At 36.1% G+C, this 18,377-nt stretch overlaps 1 long non-coding RNA gene across 1 annotated transcript in view; it reads right to left on the reverse strand.

Moving 5' to 3' along the window:
• LOC138249123 (uncharacterized) overlaps window positions 1–18,377 on the reverse strand; it is a 323,358-nt gene that overhangs the window by 233,903 nt on the left and 71,078 nt on the right. The window contains exon 4 of the long non-coding RNA XR_011194731.1: window positions 8,026–8,121. This is a non-coding gene — a long non-coding RNA (uncharacterized lncRNA). The remainder of the gene's footprint in view (window positions 1–8,025; window positions 8,122–18,377) is intronic.

Raw genomic sequence — 18,377 nt, forward strand, 5'->3', positions numbered from 1 at the left:
CAGGTGCCCAAGTTGAAGCTCCACTTCTGTAAAGAACTAATCACCCTAGCTTCATGTGGAAGTCGAAGGCAAAATAAATGTATTTTCCCTGCATTTCCACTGCAAAATGTTATCGGTAAAGTTTGAGAGGTGTTTTCATACTTGTTTCTTTTGAGGACAATATCTCATGTAGTGACTGTGACGAGTGGGTTCTTTCTTGTCATCTGCTGCTATGACCAGATATTGCGTTATCCCTTTTCTAAGGAAGATGGACAGATTAATAAAAGGACCCCTGAACCTGTTTCCCACTGATTTTGGAGACAAGTTCTTGATGAACAGGAATATGATCACATCTCGACCAAACAAAGAATGAGTACGTGGGGTAGGCTGACGGGATGTGAGTTATAGTTACCTTAGAGCACAAGTTATGGTTACTTGAAATAACAGGTGAATGTTTATGGTTTTGTACGTTTAAAATGTGAGTCTAACTTCAACGTCCCTGTAACCTTTGATTTTTTAAATGAATTGCTATGTTTTTTTAATTCTATTTTCTCACTATAACGTCCCTGTAAACTGTTTTTTTCAGTGAATATAGATAGCTTTCAGCTTGTTTTACCTTGCCACTGTGTGATATGGGCTCCTCAAAGTGTGACTGTGATGGCAGCCAATATTGTGTCAAACTGTGGCACCGTGTGAGTTTGCAGGTCTGGTACCATGGCAGTGCAGGGGCAAGAAGGCTTGCAAGAGGTGTGCTCACTGTGTTGTGTGGCACCAAGGAAGTTGCACACAGTTATTGCTCTGATGAAGGGTACCTTTTGAGAGGAGGGCATGGAGGTTCCAAGGAGCCTCAAGTTGTCCCCCAGATGGGGCAGGATCAAACACTGCACCAGGTTGTGGGAAGGTCCTGACCACCTTCCAAATGTAGGCCGATCTGGTGACATTTGTGTCTTTAGTATATTACCTACACAAGTCCTGGAGCGAAGAAGCTTTCTAGAGGAGCTGTAACTGAGCACCAACCTAGGAAGTTGTTCACAGTTAGTGCCCTAATGGACTCAGTTTTTGAGGGGTCACAGAGGATCTCACAGGCCCACAAAGCATTAGCCCGAGATTAGATGAAGTGAAGTACTGCACATACCAATAAGGAGGTGCCTGTCTTCCATTCAAATACACACGGGACTACTGGAAGTAAAAACAGTGCCACTCCGTCTTTCACTGATGACCTCTCCTGCGCAGGTTTAAATTCCAAAGGTTTGTGTCCAGCCCAATAGAACAGTTTTTATAATTGGGAGCCTAATGAAAATGCACTCTAATGCATACTGTAACTATGCACCTGTTTCAGTAATACAAAGTCATGGGGCTGATGTACTACCCTGTTCGCAAACCAGAGATGTACAAGTTGCATACTCACTAGTTTGGCAACAGGAATGCAATTTGCCATGCAACCTATATACTGAGAGGCCACATTGCAAATTTTCCATTCACAGGTGTTGCAAAATGACTGGACTAATGAATACTGATTGTGCAATTTACTACTTGCGACCCCTGATAATTGTTTATTTTACGCATCAATGGTTGGCTGGTCCCTGGACCAATGTCTGCTGTCTCAAAGGGCGAATGAAATGATTCCAAAGAGAAAGATGTGTCAGTTAACGCCCCATTTGAGGTGTCAATAACTTTTCTCAGCTACATGAGTATGCCCCAGTCATGCCACCTCCTTGTTTTACTTTGTATTGAATCGCAAAACGCCTTCTGTGAGTCGGAAAGGTTTTTTGAATCTCCAAAAGGTTTTTAGCACGTGGTCAAGGACATCGCCATTTAGCGGTTTCATAATCGCGGAATTTGTGACCCGTTGGGCCCAATCTCCCATATTTTAAACCCCTTGCGCGTGAGCAGAGACGCTAGTCTCCACTGGCTGGATTTCGTAAATGAGACATTGTTTTTTTGGTTCTTGGTGCTGATGCACTTTTAGGATTTTGCTTGCTTGGTACCCACAGCTCGAGGATGTAAAATTAATTGGATTCTGTAATCGTGCATTTCCAGTACGCGCCACACAGCGCCTACTGCAGACATACTGTAGATCGCGACAGTGATCAATGGGCAATCTTAAGTTTCCTGCAGCTCTGCCATGCGGCCTTAATTAGTGTGCGTATCTCCAACAACTTGGGCTGTGTACCGGAATGCAAATGTATTTTTTAGGCTTGAGGAATTTGAGGGCGCGAGATTTCAGAGATGAGATTCTAGAATATCTTTGCTATCGCAGCGAACTGTATTGATGCTTCTACACAAATTTTACTTTACATGTGGTTCATTTGTCGATAAAAGTAACACAGACCGTCAAACAAAAAGCTGTGAAAAACCACATAATAATAACTTGAAATTTTATAGACCCTACTAGTGGAATTGTAGCTTTTGTAAATGCTATTATTAAAAGGTGTGCCTATTAATATTTTATTGGCTTTTGGTGTATCGTTCAAAATCATGAGGGGACAATTACCAAGGTTTGCATGGGGGCTTGTGTGATGCAAAGCAACACAAAGCATGCACCGATTTACTTACCATTATAAAAGCCTGAGGACTCAATGTCACATTGTTCAGCACCATGTATGGGCCCAGGCAAAACCTTAGCATATAATATATACCATTTGATCTGCAAGATACAAGCTGCAGTAGGAAATGCCCATGACTAGGTCGGCTTTTTGCAAATGTATCATTTGTAAATCAGTGACGCTCCCGGGAGGAATAGCACATTTATCCGAACAGATGTTAACCTGTCTGGGAGATGGCACATATCCATGTGTTCTTTCTCTACCAAAGACTTTAATTAACCTTTATGTATGAACTGTTTGCAAAATCAGGTCTTACTCGTTCCAGTCTGTTTTCATAACATCCTGTCAGAGTTGTGAAGATGCTGCTTTATGCATAATAATTTTCATGAAGAGTAACTAATATAAGCATATAGAGAGATGAGACTAATATAATCTAAATGAATAGAGAGTGGATACAAACTGAGTAGCTGTGTATTGCAGTCTAGTAATGTAATTGGTGGACTCTTATGGCATGTTTATCTTTTTTTTTTATAGTGCATGCTGTATAACTTAATTGCGTCTGTGTGCTTGAGAGAGCCTTAACACTTTTTTGGGGTTCTCTGTTTCAATGACTGATCCACCATTTGGGAGAAGAGCAGTGCGGTGGTGGCATTTTCATACAATAAGAGTTACCGTCACATGCACTTCACAGACAAGCAGTGTTTGCAAGGCATTATCAGTCACATTAAAGTTTAGTTGTCCAGAATAAGCAACACATTCTTGATTCACTGGATGCTGGTGAACTGTATATTCACTGAAAAACCACCTGGGTGAAAATGTCAATTATAAAATGTAATTTATATTAAAAACACTGAAATTCACTTGTTATAAGTAACTGGAGTAACTACAACTTGCGCACTTGCCGTGCACAGTCATATTTTTAACTATGTAATGCAGATGTCATCAGTGATATTATCAATGATACCATAGAACATGTCATGAGGGATGTAATATGTGAGGTCATAAGCAGTGTCTGACAAGTGCACAACAGTAAATATTCACTGTAAAAAACAAAGGTTAAAATTATGTTATGTTTAGATCTGGTTATATTGTGTCACTTTCAATTAAAAATAACCCTAGAAATTCACTGAAAAAACAAAGGGTAAAGTGACATCATAGTTAGGTGAAAATGTCAGTTGAAAAATACAATTGTAAACGAAAAAAATCACTGAAATGTACCATCATAGTTTATTGAACTTGCACATCCACCATGTTCTGCTTATGACCTCCTATATTACATCACTCACCAATACCTGGCTTGGGGAGCCATACGCATGCCTTACCTCCCCAATATATATTTTATTTAAAAAACATATATATATATAAATGCTTCCCTCCCCATATTTTTTTAAAACGGGAGAATGAGCTGACCTTCTTGACGCTGGCCCACCCCGGGGGTATTTTGTTCTACAGCAGTACTTTGAAACTGCAAAAAAATATTTTGGCCCAAGGTGGGGTCCCTATGAGACCCACCATCAAGGCCCAGAGTATTCCTACCCTGCCCTCATATGTTATTGTGTTTTCAGGACATGGAAACTGAGTTCCCAAGTCCTAAAATGGCCACCTAATATCTTTGTTGATCTTGTCAGCAGCCAATTAGATCTTATCTTTTTTTTAAGGTAAATCAGCTTTATTGAAATCAGACATATTAGAAACATATATTAACAGTAACTAGTGTTAACCTCAAAGATACATTTTAAGTTTACAAAAATAGTGAAAAAAGGAGAAAGCTGTTTAACATTTTGAACGATTTGGGGGGTAAAGAAGGAAAAGGAAGAAGGGAGGGAAAAAGTGTTAAGAGATCAAGACCTATAAAAACTAGCACTTTATAATAAAATCTAGATAAATATTAGTTATATTGGAAAGCATATAGCAAAATGTAAGATTAAGAGAACCAATGACAGAGAAAGCAAACCTCTTATGGCAGATTAAAATTTTAAGATGAAGTACAATTAGTAAATATGCGAGCAACAGTATCAAGATAAGAAGTTAAAAGCAACCAATATATGTCTCTGTTAATTGAAGGACAACACAGAGAAGCAAATGCAGTAACCAACCTGTGATAGTAACAAACATTGTACCACCAGCCTTTATAGGAAATATTAGAAGAATGTTTCCAGTAAAGAGTAGCTTGTTGAAAGGTTAGAGCTAGCAAAAGCTCTTAAAACCTCAAGTTATCAAAATCTGAATCAATATCTTCAGATGGACTGCCTAAAAAGAGTGTGGAGGGAGATAATTGGGAGCGTAAAAGAAACATTTAGGCAAGCTAAAGCCAAACCTTTTACCAAAAGGAGGCAGAAGGAGGGCATTTGAAGAGTATATGCATGGGTCCTCCATTGGGGTGGTCACATGACCAAAATTTTGAAGTAGAGGACATGGAAAATGTAGCTGTGGTGGAAGGGGTGAAATATAGTCTATGATACAAAAAGAACAATGATTGTGAAGTAGAAACTGAAATAGAAGGTTTGTATGACCTATCCCATACCTTATTCCAAATAGAAATAGTCCAGGTACATCCCAAATCTAATTCCCATTGAGACTCTATTTTAGACTTAGTCCTTGTCAGAAGAAGAGAATGGAAAAGTTTATAAATAGTTGATGCCTTTAAAAAAGAGGTAAGAAAGGAAGATAAAGACGAGTGTGATGGTGAAGAAGGTGGGAGAATTGACAATGAAAATAAGATGTCAAGAAGGATATTTATAAGGAGAAGATACTTAGGCATAAAGGAATTAGGACAATTAAATAGTTGTTGGAACTGTGAAAAGGAAAGTGGACTTTCGTTAGAGAATACATCTTTGACCAATGCTACACCTTTTTGTCTCCAAGACTTCCAATTTTCTTTTTATTGATAGTAATGAGTTTATTATGCCAAAGAGAAGAATGTAGAAAAGAAGAAAGATTTACAGTTGGTGACAAGTAGTACATTTGTAGAAAAGTACAAGTATGTTTAAGGAGCAGGGAAGATATAAGGGATGTATTAGAAGAAAAAGACAACACCTCTAGAGGAGAAAAAAGGTAGAAGAAAAGAACATTCAATATTCAACTATAAGGGGGCAAATGAGACCTTGACAAGGTAAGTCCACCTAGAAGCTTGTTGTAAACAAAAAGATTTCTGCTAAAGTCGGAAGTCAGGAAAGTTAGCTCCACCTTCCTGTTTAGAATGGCGGAGATGACTAAGAGAAATTCTAGATTTCTTATTGTTTCATAGAAATTTGGATAGTTTTGAATCAAGCTGTTTGGATAAAATATATAGAATTAAGGGAGAAATCGTCATTTTGATGTAATCAAGACGACCACATCAAGATTAATATAGAGGATTCCATAACATAAGGATCGGTCAATCTTATCTAAACAACCAGATATATTTGCAGCAATGGAATCTTTAATGGACGAGTTAAACCAAATACCTAAGTATTTAGTCTTGGATGTATTCCATTGAAAATTAGTGATTACAAACGAGTGCCTAAGACACAATTGAGTTAGAGGGAAGATTTCAGTTTTATGCCAATTCATCTTACATCCTGAGACCGAGAAAAAAATCAGCTCTCTTTTGGAGTAGAGCAGGTACCAAAAGTTCAGGATTAGAACTATATAAGAATATGTCATCTGCATAGGCAGAAAGTTTCAAATGTTTATCACCATATTGGAAACCTTCAATTTGAATTTAATTTCTAACACAGGATAAAAAGGCTTGAGGGCCAAAATAAACAGAAGAGGAGATAATGGACAATTTGACGAAAGCTGTGACGGAATGAAACATATATAGACATTTTCCCATTAACCAAGACAGATTCCATTTGGGATTGATAAAGCAAAGAAATAAACAAGATGAACTGGGGACCTAAATCATGCCAAGATAAGGCTTTTAATGAAAAAGACCAGTCCATACGATCAAACGCTTTCTCGGCGTCTATGGAAACTCCTGCTAAGGAATATGAAAGCATAGAGGCTTTGTTTAGTACATTGAAGAATGTTCTAGAATTAATAGTAGCAAGTCTACCTTTGACAAATCTGGATTTTTCCTTTCTCATCATTAAAGGCAAAAGGGGATAAAGATGTAAAGCTAGTAATTTAGCAAATATTTTGTAGTCAACATTAACCAGAGAAATTGGTCTACAGTATTTACAAAAGGTAGGGTCCTTACCCTCTTTTGGGATAGGACAAGTAGTAGCTTGTTGATAAGTAACCCTGTATATCCTGAATTTGAGAAGAATTGAAAAAGATGAAAAAGCTTGAGAAGTAAGATATTTAAAAACTGATGGAATAATTCCACCTTGAAACCATCCGGTTCAGGAGTTTTCCCTCTTCTAAGGGAACGAAGGGCTTAAAGAATTTCTGACAAAGAGATATCTGATTAGAGGGAAGAAAATTCAAATAGATTCTTATTAGGATTTTGAACCTTCTTTAAATAGTCATCAACCTGTGAGGGGCATGGCGGCAATTGAGGAGTAGAGAGAGTTTAATAATATTTGACAAACTCTGCTAAAATTTTATTATTATTAAAACATAACTATGTCACGTTGCTTATACACTTTTAAATAATGAGCAAGAAGTTTCCCTGTATCATTTCAACCCCCATAATAGCGGGCACTACTACGCAGAAGAAAAGAAGAAGCATTATCTATAGAGATTTTATTAAACTGTAATTTTGCTCGAATACGTTCTTGTAAATTAGGATTAGTGGGGGAAAAATAATATTAATGTTCTAAACACTTAATGCTTGATATCAGAGATTGGTGTTGTTTATTATAAGATTTTTTTCTTTTTAGAAACAAAATCAATAATATATCCACATGCTGCAGCCTTCAATGAATCCCAACACGATCTATAAAAGGCTTTATTATTTGGTTACAATCCCCTCCTAGGATAATGAAATCATCATTGTACTCATTATACTACATACATTGTTTAGTAACGCTAGGAAAAGATAAATAGTCTGATTGAGTAGGATCATAAATATTGCCAACTGGTAATGGTGTCCCATTAACAATTAGTTTAACAAACAGCCATCTGCCATCTGAATCAGACCCCTGAGAAATGACACTCACTGATAATTTCTTATGGCAAACCAATATTACTACATTTTTTTGCCTATGCAAAAACTCTTCCCACACATTTGCGTTTAAGTTTCACTGCTTCAGGTATAGTTAGGTGGGTCTCTTGTAGAAGGACGAGATCTGGATCATATTTCGCTAAATGGGATAAAATTCTCTGCCTTTTTATTGAATTAATAACATGTTTGACATTCTAAGAAACAACTCTGAAAGTTACAATGAATGACAATATAAACAAATGAAAGGTCTTTTAAAAAATGAAACTCAAGAAACATAAAAGAATTAGGGAATGAACAGATCAAAGGGAAGGAAGAAGTAAGGGAAAACAATAAGAAAAAAGACAGAAGAAGATCAGAGAAAAATAAAAAAACAGTGCATGCCAAATAATGACGACTGTAAAAACATACCTGATATGGATGAACAGTTGGGTAGGGATGGTGACATCACAGGGTGAAGACAGCACAGCGAGGGAACGGAACGTACCAACAGTCGAATGATATGAGCTAAGGTAATGATACAAAGAATTATGTTAGCAAAAATAAATGTTAGTGAATAAAGACATATGATAACATTAAATACATGTAAACAGTAAACAAAGGACCATGAACTCTAAACCAGTAATTAAGAGTTTACAATGAATATGTTAGATGAAAACTATGCAATCAACTTGTAGAAGGATCAGCAGTTTCCATAGAACTTATAGAATGCACACATAGAAAGTCTCAAAGAGCTGCTGGAGATGTGTATGAAGTTGTTTTACTTTAATATGTCACTTTCAAAAGGCAGGGATGAAATAACCCAAAATGAGCTTCCAAAGAATGAAGTTGTGTCCGAAGATCCAAAAATGTTTTGCTTGTGGCTGCAGTGGCTTTTGAAACATCCTGCAAAATGAAGATCTTGCTTCCCTGCCAGGAAATTAGCTTTTTGGACTTTGCTGCGTTAGGGACTTTTAATAAGGCAGTGAATTCAAGAAAGAAAATTATCATTCCTCTTGGTTTAGATGAAGAAGAGGAGTTTTTAAGGAGTTGGCCTAAATGCTGTGCCCTCTGAATGTTTAATACTGTAGAAGATGGTAAGCCTGTGGTAAAAATGAAGCAAAGAATGAAGTGGGACCATTACCTTCCAGACCTTCCAGTAATCCATAAAGGCAAAGGTTATTTAGTCTATTTCTGTTTTCCAAATCCTCAGAGAGTGCTTTCAAATTTGCCACTTCATTCTCAAAAACTGTAATTAGTTTCTTCAATAAATTTACGTAATGCACATATTTCATCAAGCACAAGTTCAAGAGAAATTGGTGGAGGAGATTTTACAGGAGAAGGCCGGTCTTGTTTGACTCTTTTATAAGCAGCTGTAGATATAGTTTGAGAGATGATGAATACATCTTTGAAGTAGCGAAGATAGATGTTGCCGGGCAATTATCTAGCTTTAAAAACTGTAAGAGTTTATTAGTAGAGGGTGCCACCTGATGTGAAAGATTTATTTGTTTTCTTTAATTTGCCAATATGATGCACAAAAACTTCATTAAGAATCAAATAGAAGAACCATAGGCATGAACCATCCCGCAAAAGTACAGCACAATACCAATTTAAGAGTAAAATAACTCAAAATTTCCAATAAATATAGTATTAGGATGAGAACAACACAGGGGCTCAAGTCATATGTTGTTGAAATAGCACAGCATAGATAGGCCTCAACAGAATCAGATGATCCTTCTACACTGGGTGTCGGCAGCTGATAAATAATGTTCAAAAATAGTAAATAATATGTGGAAGTTCCATATATTAGCAACTAATCACATGCCTCATGTTAGGTCAAGAACAATCCATTCACTGAAGGAGTGCCAATAATCCAATCAGGTGTGCACGTTAGTCTAGAGAGTATGTTAGATGAAAGATGGCTGCCGGCGTGAGGAAAACTAGAGGAAACATATTAACATTCATTAAGAGAAGCAGATGTGGCATCCAAACGTGTAATAGTGCTCACCAATGAGTCCAGTAACATTTAGGAAAGTCATTCTGACATTTTACGTTGTAAAAGCGGTTCCGGTGACCGAAACTCATCCAATGATGCACGGAGCTCCTGAGTTACAGGGCCAACTTGGCTGGCGGTCAGACTCCGCCCCCGAAGATCTTATCTTTAGATCTGATGGTCCCACAGGAGTTCCTCAGCACTAGATATCTATAACTTTTGAACTTTCATTTCACAGAAACTGCTATACAGATTTACAACAATTCACAAAAGCACATTTTCTGGGTAAAGATCTAGCTTTCTGACAAATGTGATGTATTATCTGTGTAGCTGACTAAAAGTCATATAGAAAATTAAATTGCATGGGGAAAATGTATATTGGGACCCCTTTTTCTCTGACCCTGCTTGACAGATCATCCTAGAACTTTCTAGAGATGAGGTGAGGGAGATAAACTTTATATATGCTTTTTGAACCAACATTACATGTTTAGGTATTTTTAATGCACAAAATTCAATGGTATAAAAACATTTACCACAGGGAACTGTGAAATACAAAACATGTTTCATGCCTACTTGTGAAATATGAATTTCATCATCAAAATGACAGCCTCCCCAACATTCTGGAGAGCTTTAACACTGTCAGGGCCACTAGGATAGTGCAGAATAGTTGATCAAATTATGCAGCAAAAGTATCTAAATTGTACAGCAAAAATGCAGACAGTGTAGCACATTCTGTGGCATTATTATTTTGATCCATGTGAGCTAGACATAGCATTTTTCTGCAATTTGCACAAATTACACAGTAAATTATGTGGCTAATTTTGTGGGAAGTTGTTAATCCTATAAATATGTGGTAAACATTTCTGTCTCAGAATCACCTAAATACACTGGCTCACACTATTTCACAATGTTTTATCAATAATTCATACAAGGTAAAAAAAAAAAAAAAACTCAAATCTTTACCTCTAATAAGTGTCTTTTTCAAAGTACATTTTTAGCTCCACTTTGAAGAAATCAGTATTGGCAAGTTAAGTAAAGCAAATTAACATATAATACAAAAAAATACATAAATGGTAATTGTTAAATATTGTCCAGTATTGACATGCCAATCTTCTGGTGACATTTACAAACCACTCGGCCTTCAGCCTCTTGTTTTATGATGTCGCCAGGACACTAAGATGACAATATTGGACTGTTTTACATAGTTACCCTTTATGTATCTTGCAAATTTGTATATTGGATGCATGACGGATAACAATGTAATACTTGTTTTCTTCAAAACAATATACAGTTCAGATTTTTGTTATACCTGTTTGTGAGGTCCAGTTAGATTAGATGTACAATTAATGAAAACACATGTGTTCAGACAAAGAATTGAGTTCTAAAATTCTAGAACTCAAAAACATCAGGACAAAAGTGTCACAAAGCACAAGTATTGTGGTATAGAATATGTTTGTCATGAATATTCATTTTTAGGGAAGTAATATCATTTATCAGGATATCGTTGTTTTTATGATCAGTTTTATTAATACAGTTGTAAAACAAAGTCGTTTTTATATTATTTTAATGACTTTTAGTTGTTAAATTAATTTTAGTTTTTAGTATAGTTGGTATAATTATTATTATTTTTTAAATGTAGTTTGTAATTTTAAATAATTTTTGCACTTTATTTTACTTTTATTAGTGATTTATAGTGTTGTAGCAGGTTGCTGAGTTTGTAGGGGGATAGGGTGGGATGTTATGTAAATTATTAACATGTTTAATTTAATATTGATTTTTTTAAAAATATAGTATATTTTTTAATTGAATATTAACTATGCATTTTAGTGTTATTTTATATTGTACATTTCAAATTTACATTTTAATGTTTAATTATTTTAATTATTAGCTGTAGTAATTTATTCATTGGGTAGTGAGGTCTGTGAAAGAGACATGTAAGCATTAGCTGGCTCCTCTTAACCTGATTTAATTTTTCACAATTATTTGGAACAACCCGTAATCAGTGACATATTTATTGGCAAAGCAATAATGGTCCTTTTCCTTGGGGCATCAGTAATTGCAGATAGACTTGAAGATTCACCTGTAAAAGCCTTGCACACTCACCAAAATTGCCTTGATCTTGAGCTTCACAAACGTTCTCGAGAGTGTATCAGCATATATGGATGTGCTCTCAAGATCCTAGGGTTACTATGGGGTTGATTACGAGTTTGGCGGACAGGAAACTTCTTATGCCAAATTCCTGACAGGGTGGCTGCTGCCTATGCGGGGACTTCCCCGGCGGAGCTATTATGGGTTTCCTGCTAGGTTGGAGGGTGGAAAGCTAAGTTTCCACCCTCCAGCCTAGCGTGAAACAGGCTACAGCATTGTCGCCGGCTTGCAATCGAGACGGTGGCAATGATATTGCCTGCAGAGTGTACCAGCACTCTTGCAAAGTTCACTGTCTGCAACATTGCGATGGTGCTGGCTAGGGGTGCCCCTGCACTACCTATTCTAAGTGCCTGGGCAGTGCAGGGGCCCCCTGTGGCCCACTACACCTGTTCTCTGACAGCCTTTTCATGGTGGAGAATGAGGTTGTGATCCTCTGGGATTCATGATCCTGGTGGAGCTGATGGTTCCTTGGCAGTCCAACCACCAGAGTTGTAATGTGTCAGTCCAGACCGCCACCGCATGAGTGGCGGTCTATAGACACCACACTTGTAATGAGCCTCTATGTCTTTTTGTGAAAATTAGAATATTATTGAGATACCAGTGGTGGCACATCTGCTATTGCGGAGGAGCATCACCACCCCCCTACCTGCTGCCTCAAAAGTTGAAAAATAAAACAATAATGAAAAAAGTTTATTATCATTTTATTTTTCAAGTTGGGCCGGGCCGAGTAATGGGATTGGGGCCATCGTGCATGTGAGTTTGGCTGGCCATGTCAGGACGACCAAAACCGACATGCGCAGTGAGCTGCCTCCAACCTCAGCTGTGTTACTGGGTTGAAAACAGCAGGCAAAGGCTACCAGTCTGTCTGGGAGCGCAGATCGAGGGCGCTCAGGCCAATCCTGATGCTGTTCTTATGCTGATGCTGCCAGCAGCATGAGAGCAGCGGCAGGATTGGCCGCTTGGCAGTCTAGGAGCCTGTGTCTGAAGTAGAAAGGAGCAGAAGAGCGTTGTTGCAGCAGGCGGCAGGTAAGTTCTTTTATTTTCTTTTTTTTCTTTTGTTTCCTCTGTTTGTAGTGTTTTTCAGTTTGTGTCGTCCACCCCAACCCGCCCACCCCACCACTCTCCCCTGACACCAACTATTACTGTAAGATAACTCTATCACATCATGTGAGGAGTTTAGAGGAGGCAACCCTCTAATAAAATTAGAGAAAGTTGCACAAATGTTCACAAAGAAACCTTTTAAATAATTATGCTTGTGGGATTGGTTCATCGAGTTACCAGGGGGGTCTTTTTCAGTACACCACTGCTCTGTGCTCTTCTTTTACATTCAATTTATATTAAAGTTTTTAGTTAGGTGGCCAGATCATGTGGTCTTTGTGATGACTCGAACATGAATGCAGTGGCTGAACAAGAAGGTATTGGTTAATAGGTGTGCATGTCAGCATACATATAAAAGGTGCAAATAGAAAATATTAAGGAGTAGTGTCATATTTAGGAGTTTCTTCTGGGATCATTTTAGTCTGCATTTGTTTTGTACCACATTTTAACCTTGTAAATGTCTTAATACTGGATGCTTTCCTGTTTACGTAATATTAATCCAGCATCACGTCCTGAAGCTATCATAAAACAGGAATGTTCCAAAATGCATAATTTTATGATTGGCACATAACACAACTTTACTAAATGAAAATCTTGTTTGTGAAACTGCAAGAAATTGTAAATGGATCGTATATGTGAATCCAGTCTTTGAAATCAAAAACTAGTGTCATAGTTTTCAGTGCATGAAATATAAATGACTTGTCTCTTAGAGGCACACTTTGGAGATCCTGAAGATGTCCAGCTGGTTATGGGTCCCTTACTACAAAAAATCTGCCATGTGAAATCTGCACCCAGACATCCCTTTACTAAAATGTCCCCCCTCTGCCTCTCTCAGAAAAGAAGAGAAGTGTCAAAAATCCTGCATGGCATGAATACCCACTTTCATTAAAGGTCTTTTCAACTTCCACCTAAATCACTTTTGGTTCCCTGGATTTCTGCTCGCTCTCCTTCCCTCTGTTCCCTGCTCAGTGCACTCTTCCCAGCAGCGTGCAGTGCATTACCACTTCCAAATAACAGCAAAAGAAGTGCTTTTCAAATTATAGCTCCCTACATACTTTTCTTATGATAAATTTACTATTTTGGTTTTCAAGAATGCTTATCAACTCCAAATGTGCATGAAAGTAGCAGGTTAAAAGAATATTCTAGCGTTTAACGATTATATTTTGCAAATGAAGCCAGTAAATAAAAAAGATTCAGGACAAGATAAATGCAAATTCGTCAGTCAGCATGTTTCATGCTCAGAAGCAGGTGAAACCGAAAGGTACAGCAGTGAGGGGAGTGTTTCTGATTAATACACCCATTAGTCGCCCTGCAGCACTTAGTAAAAGGATGTGTTTTTCATTATGTAAAAATAATTAATTAGAAGTTCAGCTTTCTACATCTGGCTCCTGTTAGATTGTGGTTTTCTGCTGCTGTAAAGTGTGATATTAGTTTCCGTTTTGTTTGAGTGTTATAGATTTCGACTGTACCAATATCGAGCAAACTAGGCTTCTCCTGGAAACAATTAGATTTTCAGCATCAAAAGCATACTTTTATATTTTTAACAAGTTTGACGTGGGTGTATTTATTGTGATCTTATTTATTTATTTATGATTCTGTGATGCTAAGAAATTTATTATTGTACTAGGTTCGTAGACTAAAAATCTAAAATAATCAAAAAATCGAAATAAATTAAAAGTAAAAAAAGCTTGCTCTCAAATACTCTTGTCATTGAGATCTACAAATTTTAACAGTTTTAAATTAAAATAAAGAAAGAAAAGAATGTCACAGCAAGAGTAGGGGTGTCCCAAGTTGTGAGGATCTATCTAGGCATATTACCAATGATCAGTTAATTATAGCCACCCCTGAGGTGCAAGGTACCTCTGAAATCAAATTATGCGGAAATGATGTTGGTGTATTCCTGACTTCTGAAGAAAAACAACATAAGGCTGGTATTTATACAATCCGTAGATGTTCTCAAATCTTTGGAAATGAAATAAACCCTTCAAAGAACTTTAATGTTATAGATTTAGCCCTGTAATACCATTCACCCTTCAGATACCTCGGTCTACATGTATTTTCATCCTTGAATTATATTTCCCATTTAACTTATGTCTGACCAATCATCCAGATTAAGCACAACCTCTTTAGAGGGAGCCATTCATCACTTTCCATAGTAGGATGGAATAATATAGTTAAAATTCTAATTTTACCATAATGTTTGTTTCTATTTCTGACACTTCCTTGGTATCTAAATTCACTTTTGTTCAAAAAGTGTACAGTATGAGCTTGCCATTGGCAGCTATCCAATTAACAGTGGGTGAACAGTCCGGTATTTTTAGAGAGGTAGTTCTTCCCATCAGTTAAAGAGTGGTTATATGATAAAATATTACAGACAAAAATGTCAGTGACAAACATTTCAGACAAAAAGTATTAACAATACATATATGGACTGTACACAACTTGTATATAAAGTCAAAACTATCAACAACAAAAATGTAGAAGACCACAATACCATCATAAAATAGGTACGTATATCAAATTGTAAATATTAGACATAATATTAGTTTCAAAATGTTTACATTTAAAAATATTAACTTTCAAGAAAAATACTTTTAGTATCAAAGTGTAAATGAAATACAGAAAATAAAAATGGATACTTTTAAAACATTGTAAAATAATCAACATAATATTTAAAATATGAAATTATTATGCAAACTTAAATATTAAGAAAAATACTAATAGTAATCAATTATAAATTCTTTAAAAAACCATATTTAATAACAATATTAATAAATATTAAAAGACAACCTAGTAACACTACAAATGACTGCAAAAAGTATGCAATAAAAATAATTTAATTTAAGCTAATGTTTCAAATGAACTAAAAAAAAGATATAATAAAGCAGATTTTTTTTAAATAGATGAAAAATTATACTTGGAGGTGCCAAATGCACTACTCCCACTCCAACCTGACCAATGTTAGGGACAGTGCTGAAATTTAGAGGGATCATATTTACTGACTCCACTTCAATGTAAACAACAGTAGAGAAAGTGTTGTACTATGGAGGACATTAGATTTACTATTCCCTCAACAGTAAGAAAAGTACTGAACTTTGGCGGGGTCAGATTTACTACTCCCACTCAAATTTGAGCGACAGTAGGGAAAGTACTGAACTTTAGAGAAATCTGATTTATTATTTCCACTCTATTGTATGCAACAGTAGGTAAAATGTTGGACATTGGATGGGTCAGAAGTACTATACCCACTCAGTGTAAGCAACAGTAGGGAACAATGTTAAACTTTGGAGAGCTCAGTTTATCGTTTACAAACCTACATTTTAATGCACAAATTAATATAGATATGTAATAATGCATATAAAAATAATTAAAAACTAAAAACAAATTATCAACATATACAATTAAACATAAAACTATATAAAAGAATTACAATAATTAAACATAAATTAGCATTTTTCCCAACCTATTACCTTAAAATTCAAATAATTACAAAAAATGACATTAACATTGAAAAATGATTTTAAAATTAATACTACTATACAAATAATTATTATACGAAAAACATAAAGCATAATATAAGCATTTAATATCCAACTTAGTAAGAGCAATTGCGTAAATAACAAAATCAATCATCTAATTAAGCAATCAACAATTTTTAAAAATAACTACCATTTTCAAACTTAGCAATTAAATAAAGTAAAAAATACATAATTATTACTGATAAAAAATCTAATCATTGAAATAATAAATAATTAAAAAAATTAAAAGCCTATTTTCCTACAAGCCCAATAACCTAACAAAAAAAATTAAATAAACAATTAAAAGCCTTTAAGTATATTAAACAATCAAAGAGAACAAAACTACACTTAAAATAATCGAAGTTATTTAACATTAAAATAATAACAACTAAACACAAGAAACACAAACAATAAACAAAATAATTAACACATATTATTTACAACTATATTTAAAATAAATATATAGAAATAAGACTTAAAAAACAATATTTTTAACTTCAGTATTCTGTGTCATGATATTTTTAACATCACAATATTTTTTGACATGATAGTTGTGCCAAACAATATTTTCATACAATATTTTGGTGAAGTACCTAACAGGTATTTATAATCATTTTCCTAACCTCATGAAAAATTAAGATAATTTGTGAAACAGATTTCAATAAAACAGTGGAAACCGATTATATCTAACGCAAACTTGCAATAGTACATTTATAGAATCTATCATAATATTTGCAATAGAAGACATAGCACAACCGGGAGATTGAAACATATGTCAAAGGATTACCTTTCAATTAAAACCTTTTGGACTTCAATCTATAATTATATGAAGAGCAACAAATAGTCAGGGGGCGGTCTACTGATTTAAGCAATCCCAATTGGTTGTGGTTTCCAGGTGCATCTGAAAAATTAGTGGTCTTTGGAGAACCTTTCCCATACCCATTGCTCATGTCAACAGCGGTGTAGCTATCAATAGTGCAGCAGATGCAGTGACAAACTGGTGCCACGCAATCTTAGGGGGCCCACTGCACCCAAATATAGCTGATTTTTTACTTCCAAACTGGGTGATAGTAGGCTCACTCTCATTATATGCATTAGGGCCCATGGCAAACTAGGATGGCAAACTATAGACCTCACTGTGTACTTCAACCAGGATTTGTATCCGAATAACGCACTAGAGGGCTCATTTACAAGAAACCGGCGCATAGGAATCGATGCACCAGTTTTCTTGTACCAGCCCTGGACCCCCAAAGGGTACCCTGGTAGCACTGTATTTATGATACAGTACTCCATGGCGCATGTTTTAAGAAATTCTGACGCATATGTGGTGCTAAACTGATGCATTGCTGGACTAGCGTAAAAAAAATGACTCGACTCCAGCAATGCGTGGAAGGCTCCTATGTGAAAAAAGCTGTGCGTCACTTTAATGTCTGCTCTGAGTAGGTGTTACATTTTTAACGCAGTGAAGTTGCAGAATGACGCAGTGAAATTTAATACATTTCACTGTGCCAGTTCTTCATGGCTTTTGATGCTGGGGTGCCTACCCTGCATACATTATGCCTCACACAGGTATAATGTGGTGCATGGCTTTACAAACTGGTGCAATGGTCCTATTGCACCAGTTTGTAAATGTGATGCATTGTAGGGGACTGCTTGTGCTGCCACAGTGTCACAAAAAACTGACGTTACAGCAGCACAAAGGGCTTGTAAATAAGCCCTTACTTTTTAGACAAAATACCTAATTTAGAGTGTCTACATAATGTATTAAAGGCATGATTTAGAACTCGGCAGACGGGTTACTTCATCACAACGGTGATGGATAGCCTGTCCACCGAAATATAAATCCCACAGGACATAATGAGATTTAAATTTTGTCAGAAGGGATATCCGTCACTGTTGTGACGGAGTAACCAGTCCACTGAGTTCTAAATGAGGCCCTAACTCACATTTGTCATAACTAGATAATTTAAAGTAACAATGTGCTACTAGGGAAATACAAATGTAGTAATACCAAATCACAGTGTAAA

Source organism: Pleurodeles waltl, chromosome 8 (genome assembly GCF_031143425.1).
Source record: "Pleurodeles waltl isolate 20211129_DDA chromosome 8, aPleWal1.hap1.20221129, whole genome shotgun sequence".
Taxonomy (NCBI): domain Eukaryota; kingdom Metazoa; phylum Chordata; class Amphibia; order Caudata; family Salamandridae; genus Pleurodeles; species Pleurodeles waltl.